Source organism: Anneissia japonica, unplaced genomic scaffold (genome assembly GCF_011630105.1).
Source record: "Anneissia japonica isolate Jap-2015-1 unplaced genomic scaffold, ASM1163010v1 scaffold287726_len2788222_cov184, whole genome shotgun sequence".
Taxonomy (NCBI): Eukaryota; Metazoa; Echinodermata; class Crinoidea; order Comatulida; family Comatulidae; genus Anneissia; species Anneissia japonica.
The window spans coordinates 1,095,641-1,104,086 of record NW_022705125.1 but is presented as its reverse complement, the minus strand read 5'-3'; the positions used below and the strand labels follow the sequence as shown (position 1 = coordinate 1,104,086).

The following is an 8,446-nucleotide window of genomic DNA, read 5'->3' as shown; positions in this document are numbered from 1 at the left end:
TTGGCAATCTTTATATCTAGTTGTTTTGAAATGTTATAATAGCACTGGCATTTACTTGGAATTAGCAGAAAGGAATTTTTATTGTTTGTTGCTAATCTGTCTGCATTTCATCTTCTCTAGGAGCATACATCCAACGTGCTCAAAATCATCTTGACGGACTCCTCGAGAGCTGCCCTGCAGATGCATCTCACCGATCATCAATTCAATGGCTAAATAAACAATTCTCAACAGAGGACGAGCCGGCTAACTATCCTTTAGAAAATGAATTGGCTTGTAACTAAGTCGATAAACATTATGATTTTTTTTTTCTTACTATACACACAACAACTGGATACCCATCTGATTACCGGCTTCCAACATGCAGCCACATTCTGTCACGGTCATTGGCCCCATTAAAAAGAAATCCAATCTTTTGGTAAGCGTTTAAATCCGAACTACATGATCATAAATTGGTAATGTATGTTCTTATGTACTGTACAAGACAGTGTGAACATGACTGTTGTAGTGATGCAGTAATACCCACCAAGCTATAAATATCAATAAATTGAAAGTTTAAAAGGTTTTAATCCCAGCATCTTCATATAAATAAATAGAAAGGTTTTAATCCCAGCATCTTCATATATAGATGATGAACAATTAGTATATTAGTTTTTACAAACTACCAGATAATTAGTGCACAAAGGACTGATTAGTGCAATAATAAAAATGGCCTAAGTGCAGGAAAGATTTTTTTTTTTTTAAATTTAATCAAATTACAGTGGGTCATGCAAATCCCAGCCTCCTAATCTATGACTATATAACATTTTTAATTTCAACACATTACTAGGCCCAGCACTAAAACACTTAAGTGTGATTGCTTTAGAATATGAATTGGCTTGGTTCATACATATGGGTCAACCCAAGCACTGATATAATTTAGGTCTAGTCTACTCAGGTTTTAGATTTAAGTCATCTAGTCACACCATATCCTTATTTCTTGACACTAAAAAATAATACTACTGTACTTTAATACACAGAATTCCAAATGTTTTCTTTTTTTGTCTGTTTGGCATCCATGAAATCTATAAATTCTTTATACGACTGTATTCCCCTTCAGTAATTATCCACGGACCTTTCCGGAGTCACAAACTTAAAAACCGACCAATCAGAAATGGGTTAGGAATACATGCGTCTCACAAGTACACGTGTTGTACATGTACGTTTTTGCATGTGTTTTTACACCATCGTTTTGTGGGACCTTATGGGCTATGGCAAAAATATCCAAAGGGGCAAGCTTTGCAGAAAGGGTTATTTTATGAGTTGTTCAGATTGTATCTTGTTTCATGCGTAACAGCGCTTCCTTATTTGCGTCGATGTAGGCAAAAGATAGAAACGAATGATTGTAGTGTTGTGATGCAAATTATAATATTATTATTATTATTATTACTACCATTATCAGCAGCAGCTTCATAACCGTCGTTGTCATCATCGCATTTATTGTTATTATCAATATTATTATTTTTTTATTATTTGCTGCTGTATCTTTATTGTTATTTTTATTATTATTATTATTATTATTGTTATTATTATTATTATTATAGTTATTATTATTATTATTGTTGTTGTTGAGTGTTATTCTTTGTTTTCTATTACTGCTTAATGTGACAAACATTCAAATAGATTCTTTCTTTGGAAATATTGTGTAAACAAACGAGTGTGCGTGGATAGACCATAATCACAAAAAGCTTCTTGTCATGAGTGTAACTAAAGTTGTTTTATAGTTTTATATTTGTTTTTCTCTAAGGCTAACTTCAGTTTGTACTGCTTAATGCTGATCTATTAAATTAATAATAATAATAAAATTGAAGATTTCCTCGTCAATTAATTATATATTACATCATGATTGGATAAAAATCGCAACGGTATTGGGTCTGGTCTACAGGAGTTTGTGCTTCGAACAGGTCATTCCATCCTTAGAAGAAGCCCTTTGATAGAGAAAATGTACCTTAGCAAGGTTTTACTAGGTCGAAACTAACTCCGGCTATATAAAATTTATTAGAAGATTGAAAAATGTTATTCTTATTAAAAAATAGATTACTATATTTATTGATCTAATCTACATAAAGTTACATTTAGTGTGTAATTTAATAATTATAATTGTTGAGGTATTAATTAAAAAATACAAACATAAAGGAAATAATCATTTAAGTTTATAATATTTAATAATAAATTGTATTTAAATAGAGCAAAATTAAATAATGTTACAATTATGATATTGTTTTTTTAAATCTACAAAAAATAGAAAGAAGGAAGAAAATCAAAGAGGTCCGGAGCACCTTACAATTGTACCAACAATTATATAACAATCATAATGGCTGACTATTATATTTTACAAGTTTGTAGTAAATTTTGGACATTAATCATCAGAGGTCAAGGTGTCAAACCTACACGTTTTATAATTCGACATCGAATAATAATAATAATAATAATAATAATAATAATTAATAATAATAGAATTAAAAAGTAATAATAAAAATAATAAAATAATAATAATAAAAATAATAATAATAATAATAGATAGAGATAATGAATTTTTAGAGACTATGATTTTTTAAAGTAAAGTCTTTTAATCATCAGAAACTAAATTGTTTTAAGAATCGTTCGAAGTTCAACTTATTTAATACAAGATACAAGAGAGGTGGAATGGAGTATGATAATTGGAATGCGGAAGCTTAAATGGTATGGTTATGTACTCAAAACTACAGAGCGGTACTTCAGCATACTCAGCTTTTGAAGAAGGAAACAGAAAAGTTTTTAAAAAAAATAAATAAAAAATCACAAAGACTGAAAAATATTTGGAGACAAAACAATGAATTTCTTCTACATGGGTCTAACATATACTGTCTTGCTAAGATTGTGACAAATACTGAGATTTGGTAAAACGCAAGATGTTGAAAGACGTGTAACGTTCTTATTATGATGATGGTACTATTAATCGGGCAATCCAACTAATTTTTAAATTTTAAATAAGAAGATGTAAGCAGTATAATCATATGGATTGAATTATTAATAAATGATTTGATTAATTGTTGACTGATTAAGTGATTGAATAAGATTATATAATGACTACAGTATATATATATATATATATATATATATATATATATATATATATACTGCTTAATGCTGATCTATTAAATTAATAATAATAATAAAATTGAAGAGTAGGGTTCATAAATTAAAAATAGCAATAATATGGACAAAATGAAACTTCACGATAAAGATACAAATTTATGATTAAAGACACAGTGAGGTTTCATTGTATGTGGAGGAAACAAGACGCCAGAAGGAAGGATTTAAGTCTTATCGTCCAAGCAAAATATTTACTGAGTCAGTGAATGGCTAGAGCTTAAGAATAATAATAATAATAATAAATAATAAATAATAATAATAAATAATAAATAATAAATAATAATAATAAAATAATAATAATAATAATAATAATAATAATAATAATAATAAAAATAATAATAATAATTAAATTAAATATAAAAAAAACCCGAAAAAAAAAAAATAATAATAATATAATAATTGAATACTTTTTTGGTGTAACATGTAGAATATTTGAATAATAATCAGAAAGACAAGGAATGTAATTGAAATAGAATTGTAGGCCCTATTCTCTATAGTTTATCTACTACTTAATAGAGAATAAATGAAAACAAAGGCATACATATGAATCAACAATTTATATTATTGAAGGTGTGGTATAATTAAGGTTAAAGGATAAATTGTTCCATAAATATGGCCCATTTATTTTAAATACCGGTACTAGATTTCTTTCTCAATATAGTAGTATTGCTTTCGTAGTACAATTTTTTTTACAGTTAAAACCTAGTATCATGAATTTTATTGGCTAAATTTAAATGTATGAAAATGAAAGGGAAGCTGATTATTTAATACACTCTTCGGTGGAAAAGAGTAGGGATGGTCCCTCGGAGTGTACTGCCCAATTCACTACCAGAAGGATCCCTAAACAAGTCTTCTTTTTCAGACTTCCTGGGTTATCATTGGTGTGATTCACACCGAAATACTTATCATAAATGTCTTACTGTAGTCTATTAAACTGGCACACCACACACAATTGCCATTTCTTTGAAAACTAAATAGTACTATAACAGGTGTAAAACATGGTGATTAGACTGAAATTACTTCAGTTTATGAGAAGTTATAGACGCTTATTAGCCATCTTGCGAACATAATCAATGTGTGCGTTCCATGTGATTATTTTGTCAAGTTTTACCCTGCGGATACTTGCGCTGTTCAGTATCAATACTATGGTGAACAAAAACTTAGTTGTATATTCTTTTCCAATAAAGACTAAAGAATTTCCTTGATGTTGGCTGCGTTAAAATAGTTTTGTGTACATCGTCATTAAAATCGTCAACATTTTGTCTATCAACACAATCCTAATTGAGATAAGTGAGTATGTTGGCCTGCTCAGCTGTGTACGTTATGGTTGTCATTTTACTCAGTACCTTTAAATGATATTTAGAAGATAAGTAAGTAGGAGAAACACATTTAATAATTTGATTCTGACGGACTGAATTCGAAAACTAATGCCAATTACAGCATCTAGAAAGTAATTTGAGCCAAGTTTGAAAGAGAGGATTTGCAACTTGTGTTATTGAAAGGCGCGAGCGCCGAGTAGCAACAAGTTTTAGCGCGATCGTTCGTTTGTCGTCTGTAATAAATCTAGGAACATCACAAAATATCAATCAACCGTTGCTCAGTAAGACCGCCGCCGTGTAGATGAACGAAATACAAATTTAAAAGGAAGTCGAGATTTGACTTCTGTCCCTGTCTGTGGTTAGCACATCATGGCGTATATAGCTTGTTGCTCAACCACTTCGACTAGTGAATATCGGTTTTTTTTTCTGTAAATTAATTGAAAAACCTGTCACAAAGTATTTTTATCAGATAATTTCTCAACTATGAGCGATTGCTCATCGGTACTCATGTATTACCAATTATGTTTTTGACATGTCGCGCATTTCAATATTTCTATAGCTGTGCTTCATCGAGAAATGTTTTTAAAGATGAATTTGTATCATTAGGCCTATATTATAAATTTAATGATGAATATTGAAACTTAAACCTATATCCAATCCATGACAAGTAAACAATGACTCGGAAGCAAAAGATAATAGTAATTTAGACCTAATCTAGATAATCAATTCTCAACAGAAGTAATTTAAATTAAATAATACGTCGTGAATTGCCTGGTATGGTATAAATAGAGCATAGCATTTTATATTAAGATCGTTGGTTCTATTTCAGTGACGTCAATATAATCTTAGGATCCATCCTTCGTATAAGCTCTGCAGTTATGGTTAGTTAATTCACATTAATTTGTATGCGCATATATTTTCTCATATATTTCACAAGTCTACTGGCAAAATTCGGATAGGAATATGTAAAAACTTGATCAGGCCTTATCTCACAAACTGACACATCAGTTACACGTTTAAAGTATACAGGTGTAAACGTGCGCGTGTAACTAAATGCTACATCAAAACCAATCCAATGCAGAGAGACCCGGATGTTTACGTTTGTTGATGAACTGACGTTTAGTTGCGCGTACAATACCGCACATGCTCTCACGTGTGCGTACATGAATATGTTGACTATGCTACATAACATCCAATAAAATGTAGACTGCATTGGATGTTTACGTTTTATCTGGATGGAGTCAGTCGTTTATAATAAAGCATGGTTCACACAGAGTAGACCTAAATAGACGCGTGACAGGAGTTGGTTTCCAGTGTGCGAACCACTTGAAATTAGACTCAGTGTAACGAACACAATTAATAATAATAATGCAAAACTTAGTTGTCGTGGCTAAACGTATGCAAGCCTCGAGGAAAATTTTATACATTTTCACAAGAGGTAAATAAAAAACAACAGTTGAACAGCCGCGGCTTGCGTTTCCGTCGTTTCTTTGTGTTAGCGGTTGGAACGTGGTGTGTGAAAATTTCGTAAAGAACTTTTTCAACACTTATTGTTGATGAAATAGAATGACATTTGTTGATTTTTCTTGCTTTGTCAGGAACATGTTAAATGTTTATGGAATTTGATGACAACCGTTGAATTGTATGATACTGTTTGGCAGTAACGTTTTTTGTGAAAACACTTTAGAAACTTGATGGAATGAGATGACAATCGTTGAATTATTATACAACTCGTTTTGTCGGGAACGGTTGGAAACGCTTTAGACGTTGATAGAAAGGAATGAAAGACATTGCATTTACATACATGACTTGGTCTCGAAATGGTGGTGAACGCTTGAGATGTTGAGGGAATGGAATAACATTCAAAATGACAATAAAAAGATGGGGATGGTGATATTTTCACTACCTACACTTCAGTACGAAGTTCACCACTACCCTGCAGCTAACGTTTCTTTCGACTGATTTTTTTAATGATAATATTTATTGTCATACATAATACTTATGGCGCCGGTAATGTTAATAATAATAGTGATGAATATAAGAATAGTAAGACCTGTGAGTATCACAGGTACTATTAGTAGTAATTAGTAACAGGTAACGTAATTGTTTTCAGATTGATTACGATAACAGTGGATCGAATTTTTGTAGTAAATTTGCATTCTGTCATCATTACCATCAGCGCCATTTTGGCAGCTGATCTGCGTAATGATAGTTATGATTATGGTGATGATTAATATGCTAAAGGTGATGATTTTTGTGATGATGATAATACAAATGTCAGTAATAATAATAATAGTTTTTATTGACTTAAATAGTTATTGCTGAGTACATTTCTGAATATTTTTGAGAAGAAACCTAAAACGAAAAACATATAACGTTGAAAATAATTAGAATGAATTTCATTTTAGTTTTTATGATGGTGATGGCCGTGATGTCGATAATGATGGTGATGATGCTGATAATGTTTGTGATGATGATGATGATAATAACAATAACAGTAATAATGAAGATGTTTTATTTATTTGTTTTTATACTGGGTTTCCTCTTCAGTACATGTTGCTGTTCTCACAGAGGGCCCAGTACCCATAAAGCATTATGAAATCAACAAAACTACACAAAATAAAAACACGAAAACAATAAAATAGAAGAATGACGAAAAAGAATTAACCCCACCCCCGCATTCCAAATTGAGTACGGTACCCCTAAAAGTATATTTTGGTTTTGTATGATGTTGGCTATGATGATTTCATTTTTTACGGTAATCATTATTTTCAATCTTCTCTATTGAGAAAAGATTTAATTATGTAAATTAAGTAGTCGTACAAGCACATGAGCGTTTACTTTATGACCGCAATATATCAGGGAACAGCAGGCTAACGTCACGATGTACTGTACTTCCCACGACCTAGATGTTTACACGACTCAGTTTAATAAAATTAGTTACTCGTTCCATTCTATTAACCATCATCACTTATGATTGGATAAACGAGATTACAGAACAATATATAAAGTGACGAACTGTTGCAGATTGTGTCACATTAGCAGTAGGTTTTGTTTACAGCAGTTTAAATGACTTGACGCTTTAACATGAACTGTTCGCGAGAAACCATTTAGAAAAATCTCACAATTAAAAATAATGCTTTAATACTTTGCATTGTTAAAATTAATAGTTATTTACAAATTTAAAACAAGACTGAATTTTCAGTATACATTAAACACTTTTTACTCCGAAAATCCTTGATTTTGCTTTAGAATGTATTATTTAAAACGTCCACTACGTGAATTGTTTTGGTATATGTCTTAGTTGAAAGCTAATATCATATGAAATATGCATATAGAAAGTGATCAATAGCAGTTCTGCCCCTGCGCAAGCAGTTGGTCAATTAAATGTTGCTGACAGTGTGGCAAAGATAGTAGGCCCTAAGAACCACTTTAAATTGTGAACTCTAGTAGGCCTACATCCGTTCAATGTAAATGGAATTCAACACACTCATTTACGCTAAACTATGTCTTATATTCTGAGTGTTTTAATTGATTAGATATGCATAACAGCAAATATGGGCAGTTTCTTGAACTCTGTTTTCATTTAACTGATTAAAGACTTGTATTTTAACTGAGAGTTTTTAATTCTCTTTATAGCTATATTTCTCATTTAACCACTTAGCAATATGTGTATCACATTTCTCAAGTTATTGGCTACATATGCTTTTGTTTTAGTAGGTTCTTAGCCTATATAAAATAATGTTCTTAATGCGTCAATAAATTAAGTATTTTTCTAAATAAAGGTGATTTAAATCCTCTATCTGTTGGCAAAATGTGTCCTTGTTACATATTAGAAAGTTCAATTATCGTTTTGTGTTGATAAATCAGGCTTCATGGTGTTTTAATATATAGCTTCGTGCGCAAAATACTTCGTTTGTTGTAAAATTATATTAAGGTATCTAAAATACCTGCTT

General features: G+C 30.8%; 1 long non-coding RNA gene across 1 annotated transcript in view; it reads left to right on the top strand.

Moving 5' to 3' along the window:
- LOC117105355 overlaps nucleotides 1-1,841 on the top strand; it is an 18,202-nt gene extending 16,361 nt beyond the window's left edge. Inside the window, exon 3 of the long non-coding RNA XR_004444886.1 lies at nucleotides 121-1,841. This is a non-coding gene — a long non-coding RNA (uncharacterized LOC117105355). The remainder of the gene's footprint in view (nucleotides 1-120) is intronic.
- Nucleotides 1,842-8,446: the final 6,605 nt, after the last annotated feature.